The 26,069-nt window shown below is 38.1% G+C and overlaps 1 long non-coding RNA gene across 1 annotated transcript in view; it reads right to left on the reverse strand.

Annotated features, from left to right (window-relative positions):
• Window positions 1-1,340: 1,340 nt before the first annotated feature.
• Window positions 1,341-26,069, reverse strand: part of LOC144455602 (uncharacterized) — a 33,422-nt gene continuing 8,693 nt past the window's right edge. The window contains exon 2 of the long non-coding RNA XR_013484324.1: window positions 1,341-1,582. This is a non-coding gene — a long non-coding RNA (uncharacterized LOC144455602). The remainder of the gene's footprint in view (window positions 1,583-26,069) is intronic.

The raw sequence follows: 26,069 nt of genomic DNA on the forward strand, positions 1-26,069 counted from the left end.
AAGTTGGCTATTTTATCTTTTTAATCTGTATCTTATTTGGTTAAGGATGTTTCTCTTAGTCATAGATATAAGAGATTTATGATCTGAGGATCTTTTAATTTTTTTATAGTATAAACTTTAATGTCCAATTCACATATCCATAATCATCATCCATCCAAATTACTTGGCAAAAAATTCCTTGATTAAAAAAAAAAAACTTTGAGATCCAGAAAGCAGTCTAATAGAAACTAGGCTTTGACCAACACCTTGCAGCATATGCCACAAATCCTGATAAGGTAAAAGAAAAATCTTATGGAGACCATCATTTATGTGCCAAAAGAGGACAAGCTTATAATTCTGGGTGATTTTAACACCAGAGTAGACACAGACTATCAGACATATCCAAGGTGTTCGTCAAAGCCTACTTTCTATCAGACTGCTTTCTGGATCTCAAAGTTTTGGGGTTTTTTTAAAATCAAATAAGGAGTTTTTTGCTAAGTAATTAGTGTTCTACTTTACTAAGAACTGGGTTATTGAGTTGCATTGTTTCCAATTCTCCCTTGTTTGGTCTCTTTATTGATCTTTCTCTCTATTTTTTAACCAATACCAAATGGTTTTGATGACTGCAACTTTATAATTCAGTTTAACATCTGGAACTACTATTTCTCCTATGATCTCTACCTCTTTCATAATTTCCCTTGATATTCAAAATTTTTTTGTTTTTCCAAACAAATTTTGTTATTGTTTAATAAAACTATATAAAGTACCTTCTTGGTTATTTAATTGGAATAGATTTATACACGTAAATTGATTTTGGTAATATCATTTTGTACTCTAAATAAGCTCAGGGAGGCATTAGTTCATGTTTGTGTGTGTGTGTGTCTGTGTCTGTGTCTGTGTCTGTGTGTCTGTGTCTGAGTGTTTAATCTTCCTTGTAGGTGTGAGATGTCCCTAGACCAGGGGTGTCGAGCCTGCAGACTCAAGGCCACATGTGGCCCTCAAGGTCCTCAAGTGCAGCCCTTTGACTGAATCCAAACTTCACAGAACAAATCCCCTTAATAAAAGGATTTGTTCTGAACAATTTGGACTCAGTCAAAAGGCCACACTTGAGGACTTACAAGGTCACGTGTGGCCTCGAGGCCACAAGCTCCCCACCCCTGCCCTCGACCAACCAAACAGCTGAAGTTCTTTATTTGTGGTGAAAATTTTCAGTTGACGGATTTGAGAGATAGCGGGGATCAGAGAAATGACTAATATACCATCTTTTGGGCCATGTGACTCAGAATGTAAATGTGTGATTATGCTTTATGATGTAGACTCTTCACCTATGCAAATGAATAGAGTCAAGAATCACTTCTGCCTTGGAAATCATACTTTCAACAGAAATATTTGCTTTATTAAAATTGTAATGAGCAACGTTTGATGCATATCACCTTCTGCCATTCTCTGATCTCTTCCTCTTCTAAACCCTCAGTTTCCCCCTTCTCAACCTTTTCTAACGTTTCTAGGAAAAGCTGCCTGTGAATTGACTTCAGCCACTTTGAATATGAACAGCCACGTCCTCTTTCAGTACATCTGAAATTGCCACCGCATATGTCATATTCTGTGGAAAGAAGAAAAAGAATGTTTCAAAATCTTCGTTTGTAGCCTCATAGAAAAAGAGCTGTTATTTTTAAATCTGAATCATAGTTAAAAGGGTCTAGCCTTATATGTGATATTCATTAATTTGATTTTTTTTAACCTATTATTTCAGTAAATGTGGTACTGACATATAAAGAACTTGGAAACATGAGGAACTGAATTCAAATCTCTGCATGTCCACTTTTTAGCTATTTGATCTTATTAAAATCATGTCACCTCTAAGCCTTAGTTTAATTATCTATGAAATGCAAATCACACTTGCAGTAAATTACCTCACAGGTTTGCTGTGAGAATTGAATAAGGATAGAGACTGGATTTGTTTCATTGATATAGCACAGGTCTTACTATGCCTCTTACTCAAGAGCCTGTGCTGGCTTCCTACTACCTCATAATGATCAAATATAAACTCCTGTTTTTATTAAAATGTACTCACAGTTGGCGCCAACATATTATTCTAGCCTAATTATGTATGGTGTCCCCTCTTTCACTCTATAGTCCACTCAAACTACCTTTGAATTGGATCTCATAATAGTACTGTATTTATCATCTCTGTGGTTTATAGTGTCTATTCCCTATGTCTCTAATGGACTTCTTCCTCACTTTGACCTCCTAGAATCCCTAATTTCCTTCGAGACTCATCTCACATGCTGCCTTCTACATAAAGGTTATTGAAATCTCACAAGTTCCTGGTTCACTCCACAAACCACATTACCATATATTTAATAAATACATATATATGTCCATGTGACCATCCCCAATTGAATGTCATTTTCTTGAGGGTGGAGATGTAGTACAATGCTTTAGTCACTCCATCAGAATTTCTTCTGTGTAGGTACAGTGGCAAATGCTCCACTGCTCACCTCCTTATCCAACATACAATATAAATGAGAAGTTTTCAGAATGGCTTATTCCTATCCCAGCTTCAGATCACACATCTGAAATTAGCTATGACACCTTGGGAAAGTCACTTAAAGTACCTTGACTTTAGTTGTCTTGTCTATAAAACAAGAGGGTTTTGATTAGAGGAGCTCTCAGTTCCCTTCCAGCTATGATCCTAAAATCTTGATGTGTTGTTAAACCCATGTTGGAGATGTCCCCCTCCTCCCTGCTCTGGCTTCTTATGCTATTCAAGGATTTTCAAAATATACAACAATCTTTCAATGTCACATAATCTCTTCTCTTCCTAACCACAAATGTGGCAGTTGTCCAGTTAAATGAAAATTGTTTCCTAATGAGCTCCTTAGCTTAAGGAGGCAGATTTGCTGTTAATCTTCCTTAGAGTTACCCTAGACTCAGGGCCAGCTACTCCAGACAACTGATAAAGGCCCAGACACAGCCTACACTCCTCACTCTTTGATATGCAGCCTGCACCTTACCTGTGCCAGCAGAGAAGTCCACAAAGAGCACAATAAACACCAGGTACATAATCTTCATGATGAGTAGTTGGTTGGAACCTGAGAATTGTAGGAGACATGAGGGGAAGCCAGCTTAGGAGAAGATGGAGGAAGACAGGACAAGTGAGACCAGGCCAGGACAGGCTTAGCTTACCTTGCCTCAGTTCAGTTCAGCTCTATACACCTGAGGCTGATAAAGGGAAGCATTGCAAAGGCTTGGTGAACCCCTGAATTTATAGGGCTACAGAATTACCCAATAGGATATCAATCATCAAAATGCAATTGTTGGGTTCCACAGTGAAATTCTAAATAATCCCACATGTTATTTAACCTGAAGAGAGTCCAAATCATGTGGGCTCTCTTCCCTCCCTCACAATGTAAGTGGATTGGGATGGGTGGAATACTCTATGTAAATTACCTTTTGTCCCAGGAAGTGCTCCTTCCTGGAGGGAGGGTTGGGGCCAGAATTCTCAGTCTGGGTTCCTAAATGTTCTAGGGAAAATCTCACACAGTCACAAGACAAGAGATCAAATATTTTGAAAGTCTTAAACAAAAGAATAGTCTGTGGATTCTAAGCTAGTTTAGGGAGGCACATATCAAAAAGTGACTTCTCCAAGAAGGTTTTAGTATTTGCTTTAAGTGGAACTTTCGCCTTGATATCCAGCTCCCACACCTATATATATCCTTAAACATTATACAACCAATGAGCAGGATTCTGAGGCAACTTAGTATAGATAAATAACAACTCCCACTGGAGTAGGAGGAGCAGAGAAACATCTGTGGACTGCAAGCTTCCTCCAGAACAAAACCTTCTGGAAATAATTAAAATTTAGAGGACTGAAAAATTATTCCATCAAAACAAATAACCAATGCAAAGAAGACTCCTAACTGGTCTACTTACAGCCTCATAATTAATCTGCATGTTTCAGGATCTCCCCACTACAATCCATCTCCAAACAGCTACCAAAGGGATTTTACTAAAATACAAATATGACAGCATCTTTTCCCTGCTCAAAACTGTTTGATAATCAGTACTATTAAATCAAATATAAACTCCTTTGCCTGGCATTGAAGGCCCTCTATACACTGGGCTACCACCTATACTTCCAATATTATTTCACATGATTCCATGAGCTCTATGTTTATTTAGCCAAACTAGACTACTTAGCTATTCCTCAAAATTGGTAGTCCATCTCCATCTCCTGACTCCATAAATTCAAACGAGTTATTTCGCATGTTTGGAACAAACTCCCCCACATCCCTCATCTTTATTTCTCATAGTTATTTTTTTTCTTCCTTCCTTCCTTTTTTATTTGATTTGATACGCAGTGTTGAACCTCAAAAATATTTGAGCAGAGAAGGGATGCAGTCATATTTGTATTTTAGGAACATCCTTTTGGCAGCTGTTTGGAGGATGAACTGGAGAGGGTAGACACTGAAGTGGACAGACTAATTATGAGGCTATTAGCAGGCCAGTTAGGAATAGTTTTTGTATTTGTTATTTCTTTTGATGCAATAAAATTGCAGTCTTCTAAATTTTCATTGTCCCCAGTAGACTTTATTCTAGAAGAAGCTTATAGTCCACAAAGGAGATATGATCCCTCTAATTCCAAAAGCATCTCTTATCCCAAGGGAGAATACTATTTGAGGCACCTCCAATAAGGTAGAGAGAATGGTGTAATGGTAACCCAGAGATATGGCGATTGGGAAGCCATCTCCTTCACAGATAGTCTCAGAACACCCAGGAATCCTCCATTAAAAGTTCTCAAAGAAGCAAAGTTTCATTGCATAGTACTTTGCCTAATAAATACAAGGACCAATACATAAACAAATACCTGAGAACAAGAGGAGTATCTTTGTTCCTGGCAAACAGGAAGGATGGGGAATTATTGAGAGCATATCGCCTGGGCACACCAAAGATCAATCAAGCAATCAGCAAGCATAAAAAACCATTCTTCTTTCTCTCTCTATCTGTTTGGGTCCCCCTTCCTGTACCCCTCCCACTCCAGTAGAAAATGTTATTTATCTATTCTAAATTGCCACCGAATCCTGCTCATCAGTCATGTAACCTTTACTGGTAGCTGGGCATTTAAAGAAAAACTGTGATCTTCTTGGGGGAGTTTCTTTCCAGTATATGCCTCCCAAAAATAGCTTAGAATCAACAGACTAATTCTTTTGTAAGAGACTGAGAAAATAACAAGACTTTCAAAATATATGACCTGCAGTCTTGTGACTGGGCTAGATTTCTTCTTAGGCTTAGGAACCCAGACTAAGAATTCTGGCGCAGAACCCTCCCTCCAGGAAGGAGCACTGCCTATGACAAAAGCTGATTTATGCAAAGCATTCCATTTGGTCCTCCCCTTCCCAATCTACTTGCATCAGGAGAAAGGGAAAGCAGCCCAAGACTTACAGTCTCTTTTGGTTAAAAAAACCCAAACAAACATGTGGGATTATTTAGAATTTCACTGTGGTTTCCAACACTTGAATTTTGATTATCAATGTACTGTTGGGTAGCCGTATGAATATAGGATTACATCAATCTCTTGTGAAGCTTCCCTTTGTTAGCCATAAGTGCATAGGAGTGGAACTGAACTGAGCCAAGGTAAGCTAAGCCTGGCCTAGCCTGCTAGGCTTTTCCAGGCTACTACCAGTGTCTCCTATAATTCCCAATTACCATAAGGATTCCTTACCTAATTTTTTATGGTGCTCTTTGTGATCTATGCTGGCATAGATAAGATGAAGACTGACTAACAAACAGGTGGTCCTATAGATATGGAGAATGGGCTCTGACCTGGCCTTTATGAGCTGTCTGCAATACCTGGCACTGAGACTAGGACCCAGAGCTCCCTAACTGGAAGGAAGATTGAGGGAAAAGCTGCTTCCTTAAATAAGGAACTCATTAGCAGAGCAATTTTATTTAACTGGACCAACTACCACATTTGTGGCCAGGAAAAGAAGAGATTGTATGGAATTGAGAGACTGGTTTTTTTCAATCCTTAAATAGCATGGGAAGCCAGAGCAGGGAGGAGGGGACATCCCCAATATGATTTCAGCATCACATCAAGATTTAGGATCATAGATGGAAGAGAACTCAGAGGCTCTCTAATGAAAGCCTTCCCATTTTATTGATAAGAAAACTCAGTCAGGTTACTTTAAGTCACTTGCCCAAGGCCCCATAGGTAGTTTCAGATGTGTGATTTCTACCCAGGAAAGGAATAAATGATTCTGAAAATTTTTCATTTATACTATATGTTGGATAAGGAGGTGTGCAGCAGGATATTTGCCTGTGTTCCTACACAGAGGAAATTCTGGCGGAATGACAAAAGCCTTGTAAAACAGTCCCGGCCTTCAAGGAAATGATATTCTATTGGGGATGTCCACGTAGACATGCCTATGTATATATGAAATACATTGCAATGGATTTGTGGAGGGAAACAAAACCTTGTGGGATTACAATAAACTTCATGCAGAAGGCAGCATGTGATGAGTCTTGAAGGAAATTGGGGATTCTAGGTGGTCAAAATCTGGAAGGAGTCCATTCCAGTCAAGGGCGATAAATCCCACAAAGGCACATAGACAGCAAATAGAGTACCATGTTATGAGAAACAAAAACAAAGCTAGTTTGGAGTATAGAGTCGATGAAAGGACATGCTAAGTAATTACACTGGAAAGATATGTTGGAACTGGAATGTGAGTAGATTTAAGTTTAAAAAAAAAAGGGAGAGGAGTTTCTATTTGTTCCTAGAAGTAGGAGACATAGTAAGACTTGCACTAAACAACGAAATCATGAGTCCAGTTCCTATCTTTATTTGATGCTTACAATAACCCTCTGAGGTAGATTATTGTAAGTATGATTCTTATTTCGTAGATAATTAAAACTAAAGCTAAGAGAGGTGAGATGATTTTAACAAGCTCATAATAGCTAAAAATGGACATGCAAGGATTTGAATCTATCTCTTACATGTACAAATCCTATGTTTTCTCCATTATATTACACTCTCATTTTTTGAAAGTTTAATTTTTTTTTTAGATCAAATTAATGAATTCCATATGTAGGGCTAATCTGCCTAAACTATAATCCGGAATACAACATAAGATTTCTTCTTCTATGTGGCTATAAACAAAGATTATGAAACATGATTTATCTTATTATTATAGGCAAGCCATTCATCACTGCAAAATATGAACACATTATTCATTCCATTCACATTCATGCTGCAGAAGATGGAAAACTCTTATAGGCACCCACTACAATAAGATAATGAAGTGTTGTTTAATCTTGAAATGCAGTTAATTAAAATACAAATAGGAAAGCCTGGTAAGGTGAGGATCTGGGTTATGGAAAAGTAATAGGGTAAAAAATGGAAGGCACTGAAATGCTTGGAATATTGCTTATCTTTATTTGAATGAAAGAAAACTCTTGTTAATAGTATGATTTCTAATCTTGGCTATATTGGTTTTATTTGTACAATAAAACAAAAAAGCCAAGATTTGAAGGAAAGCAAAAAACTGGTGGAGAAATTATTTTATAGACATTTTCTCAGTTAAAGGTCTTATATCTCAAATATGTAGAGAACTTTAATAAATTTATAAGAATATGAACCATTCCCCAATTGACAAATGGTCAAAAAATATCAACAGGAAGTTTTTCAAAGAAGAAATCAATACTATAATATAGTCATACAAAAACATGTTCTAAATCATCATTGATTAGAAAAATGTAAATTAAACTAACTTTGAAATATCATCTCACATCTATCAGATTGGCTAAAATGATAGAAGGGGAAAGGACAAATGTTGGAGGAGATGTGGAAAAATTGTGGCATTAATACAATGTTGGTGGAACTGTGAACTGATCCAACCATTTTGGAGAGCAATTTGGAATTATGTGACCCAGCAATACCACAATTATGTCTGTTTCCCTGAGTGATAAAGGAAAAGAGCTAATATGTTCTAAAATATCTATAGCAGCTCTCTTTGTGGTGGTATAGAACTGGAAGTTAAGGGGATGCCCATCAATAGGGGAATGGCTAAACAAGTTGTGATACATAATTGTGACAAAATACTACTGTGATATAAGAAATAATGAGCTGGTTGATTTTAGAAAAACATGGAAAGATTTGCATGAAATAATGAAAAGTGAAGTGAGTACAACCAAAACAATGTTGTATACAGTAACAGTGATACTGTTTGAAGAATCATTGTGAACAGATGAGTTATCCTTAGTATTATAAATACTCAAATCAAACATAAAGGTTCTGTGAAGAAAGATGCTATCTACCTCCAGAGAAAGAACTGATAAATAGAAGTTTGCATAGTTTGTTTTTGCACATATTTATAAGCCTATGGTCTTCTCTAGTGGAGAATGGGAAGAGATGGAGGGAGACACTTCAGATGTTAAAATATAACCAGGAAATAAATAAAATGAAACTTTAAAAAAGAATTAAATGTAAAAAAGAAAAAAAGAAAGTGTGATTTCTAAAGTAGAAATGATTCCTGGGTCTTTGTTCATTTGCAGAGGAAAAATGTCTGAATCATGAAAGCACAATCATAAATTTATATTCTGAGTCATGTGACCAACAAGATGGCAGTCTAGCATACATTTCTCTGATTCCCACAACCTCTCAGACTTCTCCTAACAGAAATTATTCACCAAAGATAAAGCAACTTCAGCTGTTTGGTTGGTTTAGGGACATCCAGATCCCAAATGAAGATTAAAAAAAAAAATAGAAAACACTCATGAACTGATACCTACTCTAAGATCACTCAGAATCCCAATGTAAGAAAAATGAGAATATTACTGAAGTTCAATTAATGTTTACAGCTATACCAATTAAATAAACAAGGGAATACTTTGTAGTACTTGATAAAATAGTAACAAAATCCATTTGGAAGAACAAAAGATCTACAATATTAAGAGAAATAATAAAAACACGTAGGGATCATGCGGGAAATAGCACTTCCAGAAATCAAACTACACTAGAAAGTATCAGTCATGTGGTATTGGTTTAAAAAAGAGAGAGAGAATGGTCAGTGGAACAGGCTAGATAAAAGAAAATCAGAAACAAAAAAAAAAACCTCTATTGCCCAGTATTTGATAAAGTGGAAAATAAGTTACTTGAGATAAATCACCTTATTTGATAAAGATTATTGAGAGAACTGGAAAGTAATTTTGCAGAATGACACCTAGACTAGGGGTGGGAACTTGCGCCTTAAGACTATGTGTGCCCTCCTTGGTCATGAAGTGCAGCTTTCTGACTGAATCCAAATTTTACAGAATAAATTTTTGTTTATTTTTGAATAAATTTACAGAATAAATTTTTGTTTTTGTTCATCTTTTATATTTTTATTTTCTTTGATTACAGCTAAATATTAATGCGGCCTTCCAACATGGAAAATTGACCCACCCTGACCTAGACTAGCACTTTACATTATATTCTACAATACACCAATCCACAAATAGATATATGACTATAATATTAAAGATCATACTATTTAAAAAATTAGAAGACAAGAGGATTCTATATTTCTCGCAGCTATGAGTAAGAGACGAATCCTTGACCAAATAACATTGAGAGGCTATTAGAAAAGATCAAGTAGATGACTGTGATTACACAAGCAGAAAAGAATTAACAGCAAAATTAAGAAGCCTAAGATAAGAAAAGAAATGGCCGAATGGGAAAAAAAATCTTTCTATCACATTTGATTAATAATGGATTGGTTTCTAAGACACATAAAAATTTAGTAAATATATATTAATATAGAAGCGACTATATTAGTCTAATTATATTAGACTATTAAGGGCATCTAGGTGGCACAATGGATAGGGCACTGTTCCTAGAGTCAGGAAGATCTGAGTTCAAAACCAGTCTCAGACACTTAGTAGCTGCATGACACTGGACAAAGTCACTTAAACGCCAGTTTCCTCATCTCTGAAATGCACCAACCATCTCCCAAGGTTGCTGTGAAATCAAATGATATAATTGTAAATGTCTTAGCACAGTGCCTGGTACATACTAAGCACAATATAAATGTTAGCTATTGTTATTATTAATATTCTTTGCCCCATTCCTCAATAGTTAAGTGGTCGAAGGATATGAACAAATGAAGTTTTCAAATGAAGAACTGCACAGTATTCACAACCACATGAAAAATGCTCCAAATCACTAATAATAAGAGAAATAAGAATCAGAGTAATCCTGAGGTTTCATCTCATACCTGTAAATGGGCAAAGATGACAGCAATTAGAAACAGTCTATGTTGGAAGGGGTTGTGAGATGAGAGACAAATAGATACTGTTGGCAAGGCTGAGAAATAGTACCATTTTGGAAAGCCATTAGAATTATGCAAATATGACTAAAGTATCCATACTCTTTGAACCAGAGACTCTGTTATTGGGCTGACATCCCAAGGAAAATATTGATAAGAAGAAAGTCCTCATATCTCTCAAAATACTCACAGTAGCACTTTTGGTGATAGCAAAAAATTGGAACCACAGTAGAAGCTCCTTGACTGGGGAATGACCAAACAAATTGTGGTACATGAATATAATGGAAGTACATTTTTATGCTGTAAAAAATGATGTATATGATGAGTACAGAGAAGCTCAGAAACAGCTACAGGAACTGATATAAAATGAAGCAAGCAGAACAAAAAATAATAAAATTACATAATTATAACAACACAAATGGGAAAAAACCACCAGGTACCAAAAAAAAATTAAAAATGAATGTAACAAAATTGTAAAGATCAAGCATGACTCCAATGAAGAAATATGAGAAGATAACCCCAATCCACCCCTTCATGGAGGTAGAAGATCTACAGATTTCATACATGGCACATGTCTTCACACTTTGCCATGTATCCATCAGTTGTGTTAGGGTTTTTTTCCTCTTTAAAAAATACTATTTATTTTATGAGATGACTCTTTGGAAAAGGGAGGGAAAAGATATTGGTAACAACTATGATAATGTCCAAAATAGAAGACATCAATAAAAACTCATTTAAAAAGAAAAGGATTTAGGGGCAGAGCCAAGATGGCAGAGAAAAGACAAGGACTCTCCTGAGTTCTCCCCCAAACCCTTCTGAATACCCTCAAATAATGCCCTAAAACAAATTTTGGCATGGCAGAACACACAAAAGTATGGGGTGAAATAATTTTCTAGCCCAAGACAACTTAGAAAGTTGCCAAGAAAGGTCTGTCTCCCCACGGCGGTGAGAGTAGAGTAAAATCAAATACAGGCCACACCAACGCAGACCAGGACCCCACAAACTAGGAGCAGCCCTTGACAGCAACTGAAACAACAGCAGCAATAGATGCTTCCAGAGCTCTCAGCCCACAGATGGTAAGGGAGTTGAACAATTGGTCAGAAGGAGATTACAGGGGTCTCTTTGCTGGCACTGGGGACAGGACTCTGTTGCTTTACCCAAACTCAGATCCCAGTCACAGTCTTAGGTGGGTAAGGAAGAACAGTAGCAGACCAGACCTCACAGCAGTGAAGCAGGAACCCTCATCACAGCTCTAGGTCAGAAAAGAGTGCTTGTGGTCATTCACAGACCAGAGCACTGGCCAAGAGAGTAGTAAGCACACCTCTCCTTAGATCATGCCACCCTGGTAGAACTGAAAACTTACAGGTCCCTAGAAGTATCTCTGAAAACAGCTGCACAAAACCCCTGGAGCTTGGAGTAGTGAGTTTTCCACTATGGAAACAAAGACCTACTTTAGCAAAGGTTAAAAGTCAAGAAATAGGTTAGAAAAGTGAGCAAACAACAGAAAAGAAATTCTGCCTATAAAAAGCTACTATGGCAACAAGGAAGATCAGAACACACACTCAAAAGAAGACAACAAAGTCAAAGCTTCTATATCCAAAGCCTCAAAAAAAAAATATGAATTGGACTCAGGCCATGGAAGAGCTCAGATAGGATTTTAAAAATCAATTAAGAGAGGTAGAGGAAAACTTGGGAAGGGAAATGAGAGTGATACAAGAAAATCATGAAAAAAGAGTCAATAGCTTGGTAAAGGAGGCACAAAAAAATACTGAAGAAAGTAACACCTTAAACATACATACAATAGGCTAAATGTTTAAAAAAAAAGAAAAAGGTCCAAAAATCCAACGAGGAGAAGAATGCTTTGAAAAGCAGAAACTGGGCAAAGATTTACAAAAATTCACTGAAGAGAAGAATGCTTTAAAAGGTAGAATTGGCCAAATGGAAAAGGAGGTACAAAAACTCAACTGAAGAAAATGATTCCTGGGGCAACTAGGTGGTGCAGTGGATAGAGCACTGGCCCTGAAGTCAGGAGGACCTGAGTTCAAATCCAGCCTCAGACCAAACACTTGACACTTACTAGCTGTGTGACCCTGGGCACTTAACACCAGTCACTTAACCCCAATTGCCTTAAAAAAAAAAAAAGAAAAAAGAAAATGATTCCTTAAAAATTAGAATTGAGCAAGTGGAAGCTAATGATTCCATGAGACATCAAGAAACCATAACCAAAGCCAAAAAATGAAAAAAAAATAGAAGACACTGTGAAATATCTCATTGGAAAAACAACTGACCTAGAAAATAGATTCAAGAAAGAAAATTTTGAAATTATTGGACTATCTGAAAGCCATGATCAAAAAAACAGCCTAGATATCATCTTTCAAGAAATTATCAAGGAAAACTGCCCTCATATTCTAGAACCAGAAGGTAAAGTAGAAATTGAAAGAATCCACCAATCACCTCCTAAAGAGATCCCAAAATGAAGACTCCCAGAAACATTACAACAAAATTCCAGAGCTCCCAGCACAAGGAGAAAATATTGCAAGCAGCCAGAAAGAAAACTTTTAAATATTGTGGAGCCATAGTGAGGATAACACAAGATTTAGCAGCTTCTACACTAAAGCATCAGAGTGTTTGCAATATGATACTCCAGAGGAGCTAGGATTACAACCAAGAATCACATATCCAGCAAAACTAAGTATAATCCTTCAGGGAGAAAAAATTAATATTCCATGAACTAGAGTACTTTCAAGCATTCCTGGTGAAAGACTGGAACTGAGTAGAAAATTTGACTTTCAAATATAAGACACAAAGAAAGCATAAAAAGGTAAACAGGAAAGGGAAATCAGAAGGGACTTAATAAGGTTAAACTGTTATTCCTACATGGGAAGATGATACTTGTAACTCATAAGAACTCTCTTATTATTGGGGCAATTACAAAAAGGCTATATAGACAGAGGACACAGGTGTGAGCTGAATATGATGAGATGATATCTAAAAAATAAAATTAAGGGGTGAGAAATAGGAATGCATTGGGAAAAAGGGAGAAGGAGAATGAGGTAAATTATTTGATACATAAGAGGCATGAAAAAGGTTTTACAGTGAACGGGAAGATGGGGGAGGTGGAGGGAACACTTGAACCTTAACTCTCATCAAAATTGGCTCAAAGAGTGAATCATATACACACTTACTTGGGTATAGAAATCTATCTTACCCCACAGGAAAATATGAGGGGAAGGCAATAAGAGGCAGAGCGGGCAGTATCCTCATGCAGTCCTGGGCAAAATACCCTCTCTTCCCACAATAATGACAATCTTTTTTGGTCCACTGGATTAATGGAGGCTAGAAAAGAAATGTTGGATGGTCAAGAATCTGGACTGGAACAAGGAGAGACCTAGGCTGAGTTTTTTGTTTAGACCTCTATCCTTTGTCTGCTCTGTCTTTTACTAATTCTTTTCCCTCATAGACATGTTGTGCTATCCCCTTAAGTTCCTCTATGGCTTTCTCATGCCATCCTGGACAGCATTTAAGAAAGCAGTCCTGAATCTTAGGTAATGACTGATTTACAAAAGCTGCATTATCATCATAAGAATTATTTTTATAATAATTATTATTATTATTATAAGAATTATTATTCTTGCATCCTGTGGATTTAAGGGATCTAATCAGGCAAAATGCTTTCTACTCTTACACAATGATAAAACTGCTTGGGGTTTTCACCCTCTTCTTGTATAATCTCCTGAAATTTACTAAAATTATCTGGTTGCTCTTTGAAAAGTTCCATGTCTGGGCCAGCTAGGTGGCACAGTGGATAGAGCACCAGCCCTGGAGTCAGACAGACCTGAGTTCAAATCCAGCCTCAGACATTTGACACTTACTAGCTGTGTGACCCTGGGCAGTCATTTAACCCCCAGAAGAACCAGTGGGGATCCTACACTGATCAAGTTCCCTGTCCCACAACTTGTCTGTTTGTTATCCTCTTATCCCCAAGGTCTCTATGAGATGAGTCACATCTCCCCAAGTAGGACTGTAGTCATGAAAGATGGCTTTAAATTGATTTATAACTGAAACAGGATGTTCACCCAACTTAGGTATGTCTTTCCTCCAATTTGAGAGGTCCTGTGGCTTAAAAAGATGGCATTCTTTATTATATATACAAGACCTCCTTCTGTTGCCTAATGCATGTTGTCTGAAAGAGGAAAAATAGCAGCATACTGCTCTGCTTTCTGAGTTTTTGTCAAGGAAAGGGGAGTTTGGGGTGCTGCATAAGCAGGGTGGTAGAGAAAGCAGGAAGAGAGGAAAAGCCTGGCAGAGCTGAACAGAGGGGTGAGGACTGGCTGGTTTCTAGTAGTGCTTCCCAGCAAAACAATAATTAATTTGTTCTAAACTAGTTTTAGGAGATTGTTCAATGAAATTTTGTAACTTTCTGAGGGTAAAGTAATCAAAGGCACCATGCTTCAGCCAATACAATCCCCCTGAATCCTTTGTACTCTCAAACCAGATTTTACACAATTTGACAGCTCTGTTTTTTTTTCTTTGATGGACAGGGCGCAAGCTATCAAAAACTTGCTCAGTGGTGATCCTATAGGAATGCTTACATCTGATCCCATATCTCATGTGGACATCCCCACCCAGGAACAGGAATTCTCAGAGGAATTTCTCCTAGGAGAATTGGACTAAATTCTCAAGGTATAGCTTCTTTGCTTCCTTCTAAGAAGTTCTCCACTTAAATCATCTACAAAATAATTTCTAAATTATCTGAGGTCACCCTCATAGGCTTCCTTTTCTACCGCTAACACTCAAATATTCAGGGATTTGTTTTGACCAAATCTCCAATTCTTCCAATTTTCATTTCAGGGCTTAACCCCTAGGTTCCTAAGACTGGTCAATTAAGACCCCAAGGTCCTTCATGAGTGAATATTTAGCAAAATTTATACCAGACTTTTTCAAACCAAAACAACTTGCCTATAGAGTGTGGCTTTCTGAGGAGGTGCCAGGCTAAAGACCAAGTGATGGCTTTATAGCCTCAGAGTAGCCTTATTTACTAACTGAAGGAAAGCTTTCTAGGAGAGCAAAATTGCTCTCAGATTGGTCACAGGCCCTGACAGTTTTCCATTAAGCTGGGGAACCCTGCACTCTCAGGGAATCTCTCCTCTAATCCCTGTCCATCTGGGGATGTGTTGGTAAAGTCCCTAAAAATGTATTTTTCCCCCTGCAAAGTCTCCTCTCCACCAATTTAATAGATTTTCTCTACTAAGGGCAAGAGTGGTTTGTTCTATTTTAATTCTACCAAGTTTAAAATTAGCTAGGTAGCTAGCTGGCCAAAAAAAAGGAACTAACAGTTTCACTAGAGAATCTCTGTAGTCTTAACAAAATGAAAGTAAAGAAAAATAAAGAGAAAGAGGACAGAGTGAAAACTGATCACTATTTAAAAAACAAAAATTATGGATATATATATATACAAAAATTAAAAAGCAAAATAAATTAATATGTATGTATATATTTGTATGTATATGTATGTGTATAGCTATGAGTGTGTATGTGTATATATATGCTCCAGAGCTTATAAAACCCAAACAGATTAGCTATAAATTCAAACAGTCCCTCTTGACCCAATTGGGAAACCTTCCATAAAAGTGAAATAATTTGGGGTAAGTCAAGGCAGGCTCACCAATCTGTAGCTTGGCGAGATATCTCAGGCTTAGAGAATTTGGAGGTGAAGGGCAAGGGAAGTCAAACTTCCCAGGGCTGGTGATATAGGGGAGCCAACTATAAAAATTTGTCTGGGCATGCACTTCCTCTTGGGTACCTTGCAAATCTGGCCTAACGAGACATGGGTCCACACCAAGCCCTCCTACCTGGCTCACCAGAATTGTAGGCCAAAAATGTTCAGTCTGCAAGAAAAACCACTAAAGCAGAACTCTGAGCCAATAACCATTTATTAAAGCAACCTGCCCCTCTCAGGACCTCAGATCTTCCTCGAGATCTGAGATGCCTCCTTCCTCCAGTTTTATAGTGCTTGATACCTGGACAACACAGGTAAAGCAGAGCAAAGCAGAGTCTGATTGGTGGATAGACCTTGCCCTTGATTCTCCAGGAGGGTCTACACAAAATACAGAAACCCACTGGTTGACAAACAGGCTAGTGAGCAGACATTAACGGACCTAACTTGATCTTTCAGGAGGTCTTACCAAGGTCGATCAGCAGGCTCATGGGTTTGCGCTGATGAGCAGATGTATATGGGCCCATTGGCAGGGAGAAGGACAGGCCCAGAAACCAGGGTCACCCATTGGCCAAATGCTCATAGTCATCTCCTGGTGTTGGGCAATATGCAGATAATGAAAGGTAAAGAGGCAATGAAATGGCTGGGGGACTTTCCATGTAATTGAGTCACATCTGCCATGCTGGTCTTGGTTCCTTGCTCAGCAGGAAGAAAGGGTGGAGATCCTCTAATTAGTTTCCTATGATTAGGTAAGTGAATTTCTTAGGAAGCAACCTTCTGTTTATGTAATATACATTTTGAGGCCTTTCATAAAAGGCTTCAGGCTTTTTGTAAGAGTCTGGGGTCTTTTATAAGAAAGAATCTATCCTATTTGATTCCCGATTAGTTGATTAACTAAAAATATATTAAGTATAATACATTAATTGATTAGCTACATATATATTGATAACATGTATATTAATTTATTAACTAAAGGTATACTGATAGGTATAATGTATTGAAAATTACTAACAATCACTACCCTATAAAATTAATGGCTGATTAGTAGTGATTGGAGTAAAATAGAGGTCAAATCACCTATTTCACCATACATTTCTGTAAAAAATTATGTTGACTAGTCTGACTAATAAATTACTCCAAAGAAAGAATTAGTTTTAGTCCTATTGCCTGTGGGTGGGTAAACACAACATCCTTGGGAGATACTATCTGAGTTTGAAGTTAATTCCAGGCTTAAAATTTAAGGTAATGCAATATTGCTACATCACAAGAGATTTTATATATATAAACATATATGCTCCAGGGCCTCCCCTCTCTAATCTACTTCAGACTGCCACCAAAGGGATATTCCTAAAACATTACTCTGACTATATGACTTCTCTGCTCAAACCTTCTAGGGTTTCCCACTGTCTATTGAATGAAATACAAGTTTTTTTGGCTGACATTAAAGGCTCTCTACTATTGAGCACACCAAGCATTATTGCACAAAATTCCCCTTCATTAATTCTATGTTTCAACTAAAGTGAACTATTTGGATCACTAATTACAAGGAGGCCTTGATATGAAGCATTAGAAGCTAAATTAGAAGCTAAAGATCCAAAGAATGTGTGATGAATGAAAAATCCAAAAGATACAATTTCTGTGTAATTAATAATCAACTCATTAATTATGGCTAACAAATAATCAATAAAATGATGTCAGTGGCCCTCTCAGAAGCCAAAGACACCTCCCTTGGAGAACACTGAATTCTTAAAAAGCCTTCGGAAAAGGAGGTATACCTGAGGGTGGAAATCAACTCTAATTGGTTAATAATTAATGGAGGGAAGGGGACATATTAATGAAGAGGTAGGCAAAAATCTCTAGCTCCTCCTATTAAGAACATGACCTGATCATGAAACTCAGACACTTCCAGCCATCTGGACAAAAGAATACATCTCTACCCAGACCACTCTGGCTGGTTTTCCCCCCTTCATAAGTTAAGTCACTCTAAATTCTAATGGAAGGTTTCAAGGACAGGAACTTATTTCCTAAGGGCAAGAACCCACCTAGATTGGATTCTGTTTGTAAAGTCTTCTGGTTGGGTGGAGTCCTATCCAAGAACAAGAACTATGTACCCAGAGGTTTGGGCAGTCTCATCTATCAGCAATGTCCTTCTGAGACTGACTGAATAACCTATAGGGGCTGGTTTCTGATGAAATAGGAAGGGAAAATTTTAATCCTAATTTAATAATTAGTTATTAATAGGAGAGAAATGATATTTTCTCTCAAATGAGAAAACATCTGCCACCTGAAGAGAGAAGATGATGCTAAAGACAGAAGCCCACCAAAGATTGTTCTGTACTGCTAAAAGAAGCCCAGCAGAAATGCTTCGGAAAAGATGAGCAGCCACCATGGACTGAAATAGCCAAGTCCTTGGACAGCTCTGTGAGCTGCTTTGATAGCAGAGCTCTGGAGCTGCTGTGAGCTCCCTGGAGAAAGCAAAATTCTGCTGCATGAAGAGCAGGAGAGGTTCATCTTATTGCTCTGCAGCAAAATCTACAGTGTCAAAGTGGACTGAGGACAGACAAGCCCTGCCACTCACCAATCTAGGTGCCATTTTACTCAGAGGAAAACTCTGTAACTTCTAGTTGTTTATTGGAAAAAGTAGAATCCTACTTTCTCCTGTGATAAGTAGTCAGGGCTGAGATGTGTTCCCCAGAGAGCAGATCTGAGGACCTTTGTGGTTCTTAAGCTTAAGGGAACTGTTTGTCACTGAAACAGCTTAACACTGGTTCAGTACTCAATCAAAGGAGCAGACCAGAAAGCTGCCCACCTCAGCTTTAGGGTTGAGGTTTCATTAAAGAGGGTAATGCTGCTTTACTAAAAGGGCTTAACACTTCAGCTTCCATCTTGCTAAAAAGAATCTTTTTGTCCAACAGAAGAGTGGAGGGCCTCAGAGGAAGAACAAGTGAAGTGTGGGACAGACTGCTGCCTAAAAGAAACTCCTGCTACTTCCAGGAGACAAGATGGTGGAGTAAGCAGTAAATTACTCTCACTCTCCCTTACTGACTTTTGAAAAACCCAGAAAATAGCACCCTAGGGAAAATACTGGAACAGCAGAGACAGCATAAAGATAGGGTGAAACAGTCTTTTGGCCTAGGAAACTTGGAGGATTGACAAGAAAGGTCTGTCTCACTAGAGTAAAAAGGGAGCACATTTCAGAATAGGAGGCATCTCAGCAAACTAGTGGGAGATCCTGGGTCACAGAGTGGTGGAGCAGGCAAATGCCAACACCAGGACCCCCCACAAGCCACAGCATAGCCAGGAGAACCAGCAGACTCTAGCTTGGAGAACCACCACATGTACCAGCATAGTCATAGGTGGGCAGGCATTCCCCAGCAGCTGACCTTCACGTGTTTCAGTGTAGCCTAGAGTGGGCAGGTGTCCTCCAGCTTTCAGAGCTCCAAGTGCTTCAGTGTAGCCCCAGGGAAGAAAAACCCCATTTTGGCTTCAGGACATGCAAAATACCACCACTAGGACCCCAGCTCAGAACCAGGTAAAAGTTGCCAGACCCCTACAACCTCCAGAGGACAGTACCTGAGGCTCCAGCACACAAAACCAGTGACTAAGCCCCTAGTCCCCATCATAAGGAGTTTGGGACATTGCCCCCTGTGCTCCAGCAGGAGAGCTCAACTTTGAAAGCCAGGAAACAGGCAAACATCATGAGCAAGAAGCAAAAACAAACATTGACCATTGAGAATTATTATGATGACAGGGAAGATCAAAACATAAGCTCAGAAGAGGACAACATTGTCAATATACCTACATCTGAAACCTCAAGGGAGAATATGAATTGGTCTCAAGCCCAAAAAGCCTTCTTGGAAGACCTCAAGAAGGATTTTAAAAGTCAAATAAAAGAGGGAAAAGAAAAATTGGGAAAAAAAATAAGAGGTATGCAGAAGAGAATCAACAGCTTGGAAAAGGAAGGACAAAAATTAACTGAAGAAAACAACTCCTTAAAAAAATAGAAGTGGCCAAATGGGAAAGGAGGTACAAAATCTAACTGAATAAAACAATTCCTTAAAAATTAGAATTGAGGAAGTGCAAGCTAATGACTCTATGAGTTTAGGAGACATCAAGAATCAGTCAAAAAAAATCAAAAGAATGAAAAAATAGAAGAAAACATTGGAAAAACAACTGACCTGAAAAACAAAATCAAGGACAGATCATTTAAGAATTATTGGTCCACCTGAAAGCCATGATCAGAAAAAGAACCTGGACAACATCTTTCAAGAAATTATCAAGGAAAATTGCCCTGATATCCTAGAACTGGAGGTTAAAATAGTCATTTGAAGAATCCATTGATCATCTCCTGAAAGAGATCCCAAAATAAAAACTCCAAGGAATATTGTAGTCAAATTCTAGAACTATCAGATCAAGGAGAAAATACTGCAAGCAACCAGAAAGAAACAATTTAAATATCATGGAGCCACAGTCAGGATTACACAGGACCTAGCAGCTTCTACATTAAAGGCTCAGAGGCTTGAAATATTATATTCTGGAACGTAAAGGACCTTGGATTACAACCAAGAATCAACTACCTAGCAAAACTTAGCATAATCTTTCAGGGGAAAAGGTAAATATTCCATGAAATAGGGGACTTCCAAACTTTCCTGATGAAAGGACCAGAGCTGAACATAAAATTCAATCTTCAAATACAAGACTCAAGAGAGGCATAAAAAGGTAAACAGGAAAGGGGGGAAAATGTTATTCAATAAGGTTACACTGTTTACATCCCTACATGGGAAGATTATATTTGTAATTCTTGAGATTTATACCAAGAATGCAGGGGTAGCTTGACTTTAGGAAGATTATCAGTATAATTGACCATATCAATAACAAAACTCACAGAAATCATGTGATTATTTCAATAGATGCAGGAAAACCTTTTGGCAAAATACAACACCCATTCCTATTAAAAACACTAGAGAACCTAGGAATCAGTGGAGTTTTCCTTAAAGTGATAAGTAGCATCTATCTAAAAGCATCAGTAAGCATCATATGTAATGCGGATAAGTTAGAAGCATTTCCAATAAGATCAGGAATGAAATAAGGATGTCCATTATCACCACTGTTGTTCAATATTGTACTAGAAATGTTAGCTTTAGCAATAAGAGAAGAGAAAGAAAGTGAAGGAATTAGAATAGGCTATAAAGAAACAAAGCTATCACTCTTTGCAGATGATATGATGATTTACTTAAGAATCCCACAGAATCAACTAAAAAACTACTTGAAATAATTAACAACTTTAGCAAAGTTGCAAGATATAAAATAAACCCACATAAATTATTAGCTTTTCTATATATTACTAACAAAGCCCAGCAGCAAGAGATAGAAAGAGACATTCCATTCAAAGTAACTGTAGACAATATAAAATATTTGGGAGACTACCTGCCAAGACAAATCCACAGTCTATATGAACACAATTACAAAACACTTCACACAAATAAGGTCAGATCTAAATAACTGGAAAAATATCAGTTGCTCATGGGTAGGTCGAGCTAATATAATAAATATGACAATTCTACTTCAGTTAATTTACTTATTCAGTGCCATACCAATCAAACTATCAAAAAAAAATTCATAGAGCTAGAAAAAATAATAACAAAATTCATCTGGAAGAAGAAAAATTCAAGAATATCAAGGCACCTAATGAAGAGAAATGCAAGGGAAGGTAGCCTAGTCATACTCGATCTAAAACTGTATTATAAAGCAGCAATCACCAAAACTAATTGGCACTGGCTAAAAAGTAGAGCAGTGGATCAGCGGAATAGTTTAGGTAAACAAGACACAGTACTCAATGACTATAGTCATCTACTGTTTGATAAACTCAAAGACTCCAGCTTGTGGGATAAGAACTCATATTAAGTAAATATTTCATAATCTAGAATTAATAGTATCAATGAGAGCTTTGCATAAATAGAAAAGAAAATTCTGAAGGGTGTACTGTGGCAATAAAAAAAAAGCTCAGTAAATTTACCTTCAGGTCTAAAGTTGGAGTTCCAAAGGTTTGTGTTATAGAGACTAATTAAACAGGGAGATGAGAAATGGCAAGATAATGCCTGCACTCTCTTCATAACAGATTTTATTCTCCTTTAAGTGTCCAGATTTGGTCATCATGTACCTCAGCACCTCATCCATTCTGCTTGGTTGAGACAGATAAGGAAGGCCCCACCTTTAGGTCCCCAGATTTTGGGTTTTTTGTTCAATATTTCACTGCGGCTGCCCAGAGCTGGGTAAAAAGACAGAGAACGCAGACCCTCCATCTGGGGTCTTCCCGGGGCACCCTGGGGTCTCCTCTGAAGGAGAGGGGTAGCTCCCTTTGGCCATGTCTCCTCTAGAGTCCTCCATTCCCTCAACCAATCTTTTGTCAATTCTATTTCATCTCTCCTTTCACTTCACTAATCAGTCACTTGGGTAAAAATTTCTCATTAATTTTTGTTTGTCTATTTAAGATTATAAAAATTAGAGCTAGGAGAAACTATAAAGATTATTTACTACAACCCTGTTATTTTACAGATGAGGAAACTGAGGCCAAGAAAGAAGAAACAATTTGCTCAAGGCCACAGTTTTGGGGGGTGGCATTAGGCTGATTAGATAGTCACATGTAAAGGATTTGATAAAAGAGCTGTTTCAGTTACAAAATAGCCTCTACATCCCATCCAATAGTAGAATTTTCAGATTTTTTTTATTTTGTAACCCAGATCACTTGTCTCCAAATCCAGTGATTTTTTTGGCATGCTGCCAACAAAAGATATACATGCAGAATTAGGGGCCACCTGGATTAATATTAATGAGGGCATGTGAATCAAATCCAAGAAGATGAAATGTAATCAAGATAAACACAAATGTTTTATACTTGGATTTTAAAAATAATTTTACAAGTCTAAGATAGGAAAGTTTAGCTAAGCAGCAAGCAGTTTATTTAGAAAAAAGATTTCAGGGTTTTAGTGGATTGCATATACAATATAAGTTGTGTCTTAAGCTACATTAATAGAAAAAAACTATCCAGAACTGGGGAGGTAATACTCTTGTGACATGTCTATTGTCCTAATTCAACTACATCTGGAGTATTATGATCAGCCACAGACACCACATTTTAGGAAGGACACAACCTGTAGAGAATTCAAAGGAAGACAACCAAGATGGTAACAGGATAAGAGATTTATTCTAGAGAACAGGAAAAAAAAATAGCAGAGCCATGAGAGCTATCTTTGTGTATTTTAAGGATTCTCATGGGAAAAAGAGATTAGGTTTATTCTGCTTAGTCAAAAAGGGCATAACTAAAAGTAATATATGGAAGTTAGAAATACGCAAATTTCAGCTTGCAAAAGGAAAAACTTTCTATCAATTAGAGGTAGCCAAAGTAGAAGGGATTGGGAGGCAGTGAGTTCTCCTTCACTAGAGGTCTTAAAGAAAAGGTCAGAAAAATATTTGTTGGAAACATTGTAGAAGGGCTTCTTGTTCAGATCTAGGCTGAACCATAAGTTGTCTGAGATCACTTCCCATCAATGAGGTTGCTTCCGTCACTGAGGTTGTGATCCTGTAAGTAAATTCCTTCTCTATGCCATGAAGAAGGAAGATAACAGTTGTTTTCACTAGCCAAAGAGCAGGACTCAGGACTTGAAGGTCCATGAAACAGACCCTACTGGCAACTGCAATCAAGAATGAGTCACTAATCAGTATATTTTTCATGTTAAAAGTCTTCATAATAATAGGTTTTAGAACTGAAAGGGATTTTTCAGATGCTTTACATCTCATAATAATAGTTTTCATAATTGAAGAGATTTTATAATGTTTTAAATCACATTGTTTTCCAAGTGGGGACACTGAGGCCCAGAGAAATTAGGTGGCTTTTCCAAAGTCACTCAGAGAATAAAGAGAACTGAGTCTTGAACCCAGTTCTCCTAACTTTAGTTGACTCATGCCAAGTTTTCAGTAAATCTGTTTTTCCCTCTACTGTCTCTCACTGTTTCATAAGATAGCACAGTTCATGATCTTCCACCATTCTTCTCCATAAAATTTCATGAATGAGTTTCTATTCTAAACTAATGGGGTCCTTATCTGCCATATCTCACTGCTTAGCAAAAAGCTCCAGTGTTCCATGAGGTCAGACTGACAGCTCTTGCCACCACGACAACGTGATGCTTCTCTCTGTCATCCCTAGTCAGAATTCACATTCTACTTTGATGGAAATGATGCTACTTCAGAGGGTCCCTTCTGACTAGGCTGCAAGATTCTTCAACAAACAACTCAAACAAGGTTGGACTTTCTGCCACCATGTAGCACATTTAGAGATAAATGTGTGAACAAAACTGCCCTGTTCCAGCATGGCTGAATACATACTAGGTGGTCCTCAAATATTGGCAGAATTAGATGTTCAGACTTGAAGGAGGAGACCCCTCCTGGTATGATTCAGAAAGGACTATGGGTCACAGTGGCAGAAGGAAAGAAATCCTCTTTCCCTCTTGGTGTTAGAAAGTTTCAGCCACAAAGTTCTTCAGTTCCAATATATAAGGAGAAAGAACTTTGGAACAAAGTGGAAAAGAATGTTTCCATTAGTGACAAAGCAAACATTGGGCTCTCTGTGCTCATAAGCATATTGAACAATTCATCACAATGGAAATTAAATCTTTAAAAATGATGATTTTGTTCTTCAAAGGTAGCTCAGCAGAGCAGATGGCAAGACAAAGGGGTTCTGCCAGGCAAGGGAAAAGAAGTCAAGGAAGTTAGGCTCAAAGGCCTCTCCCTGCAATAGGTTGTTTTGTGCAACCTTAGGCAGGTGAGCTCAACTTGCCTCTCCGGCCCTTTGTATAATGAAGGACTTAGAGTGGATGTCTTCTAAGGGCTTTTCCAGCTTTAAGTCTCTGATACTAAGAGAGGAAGCTGGCCTCAGTCAGAAATGCCTGGGTTCAAGTCACACCTCCAGACAAATACCGGTTGTGTGATCTGATTTCACCTTGCACAGGAGATTTCCACCTCTTGTTGAGCATGTCTGATCTCCAGCCTAGGGTAGGAAGAGGACTGACTTTTCTCTGACCACAGGCCTTCCATCTCCTGATGCCCATGACCTGATTCCCAGCCTCAGGCCACTAGGGGCCAGTGCTTCAGACTTCTGCATAAATTCAAGACAACTTTCACCTGCAGTGGCCAGCCTAATCTCCCACCTCCCAGGATGTGGAGTGCCTCAGGTGTGAAAAGGATCAACTTTCCCTCTAATCTCTGACTTCTGACCTTCCATTTCCTGCTATGCTTGTCCCCTGAGGGAAAAAGAATAAAGTCAATGAGGAAAAGGTCTTTCATTTCCTGCTATGCTATCTTCTGCTTAATCTTTTAAGGGAAGAGGGGAAGTGAAATGAGACCTCTCTCCCCACCCCCACCCTTTGCCTTGAATCTTATAATGGTTTGTCTCCATCCAGATTTCCAGCCTCCTCTGTTTACAGTAATGCCTTCTACTCAATGATGAACATACTCACACCAGGTCTTACCCTACACCTGAGCCCCTGGAGGTCATCATCCAAACCTCACGCCCCATCCCTATCACCCGATTGCTTATTCCCATTTTCCTCAACCCTGCCACCCCAGAGTCCCAACCAAGCATTATCCACCCCTTCCATTGTGCCCTCTGTGATACCCGAATCATAGGCAACAAAGTTCTGTTCATTCTAAATCTTTTCTTCTCCCACTTCTTCCATCTTCTGGCTATTAAAGAAATCTGACTCCCCTCCTCCACAATATATCTGCTGGCCACTTACTGACTGCATTTTCATTCATTCCCCCAGGCTCACTGTTTTAGCTGGGGAATTATGATACTTCTTGATCCCCACTGCTCCCTCCAAGTTCTCCACCTAACCCTATCAAAAGAAACCAGTTCTACTTTGAAGAGCATGCAATTCATATCAACCTCTAAATCAAATTGCTATTAGTTGTTGTCTACAAAGCCCCCAGGTCACTCTCCTTCCTTCCTCAATAAGTTGGATGCCTGGCTCACAATTTTTCTCTGCTCCCAAACTCCTGCCCTCATATTAAGGGAT

Source organism: Phascolarctos cinereus, unplaced genomic scaffold (assembly GCF_003287225.1).
Source record: "Phascolarctos cinereus isolate Bilbo 61053 unplaced genomic scaffold, phaCin_HiC Scaffold_2;HRSCAF=192, whole genome shotgun sequence".
Classification (NCBI taxonomy): Eukaryota; Metazoa; Chordata; class Mammalia; order Diprotodontia; family Phascolarctidae; genus Phascolarctos; species Phascolarctos cinereus.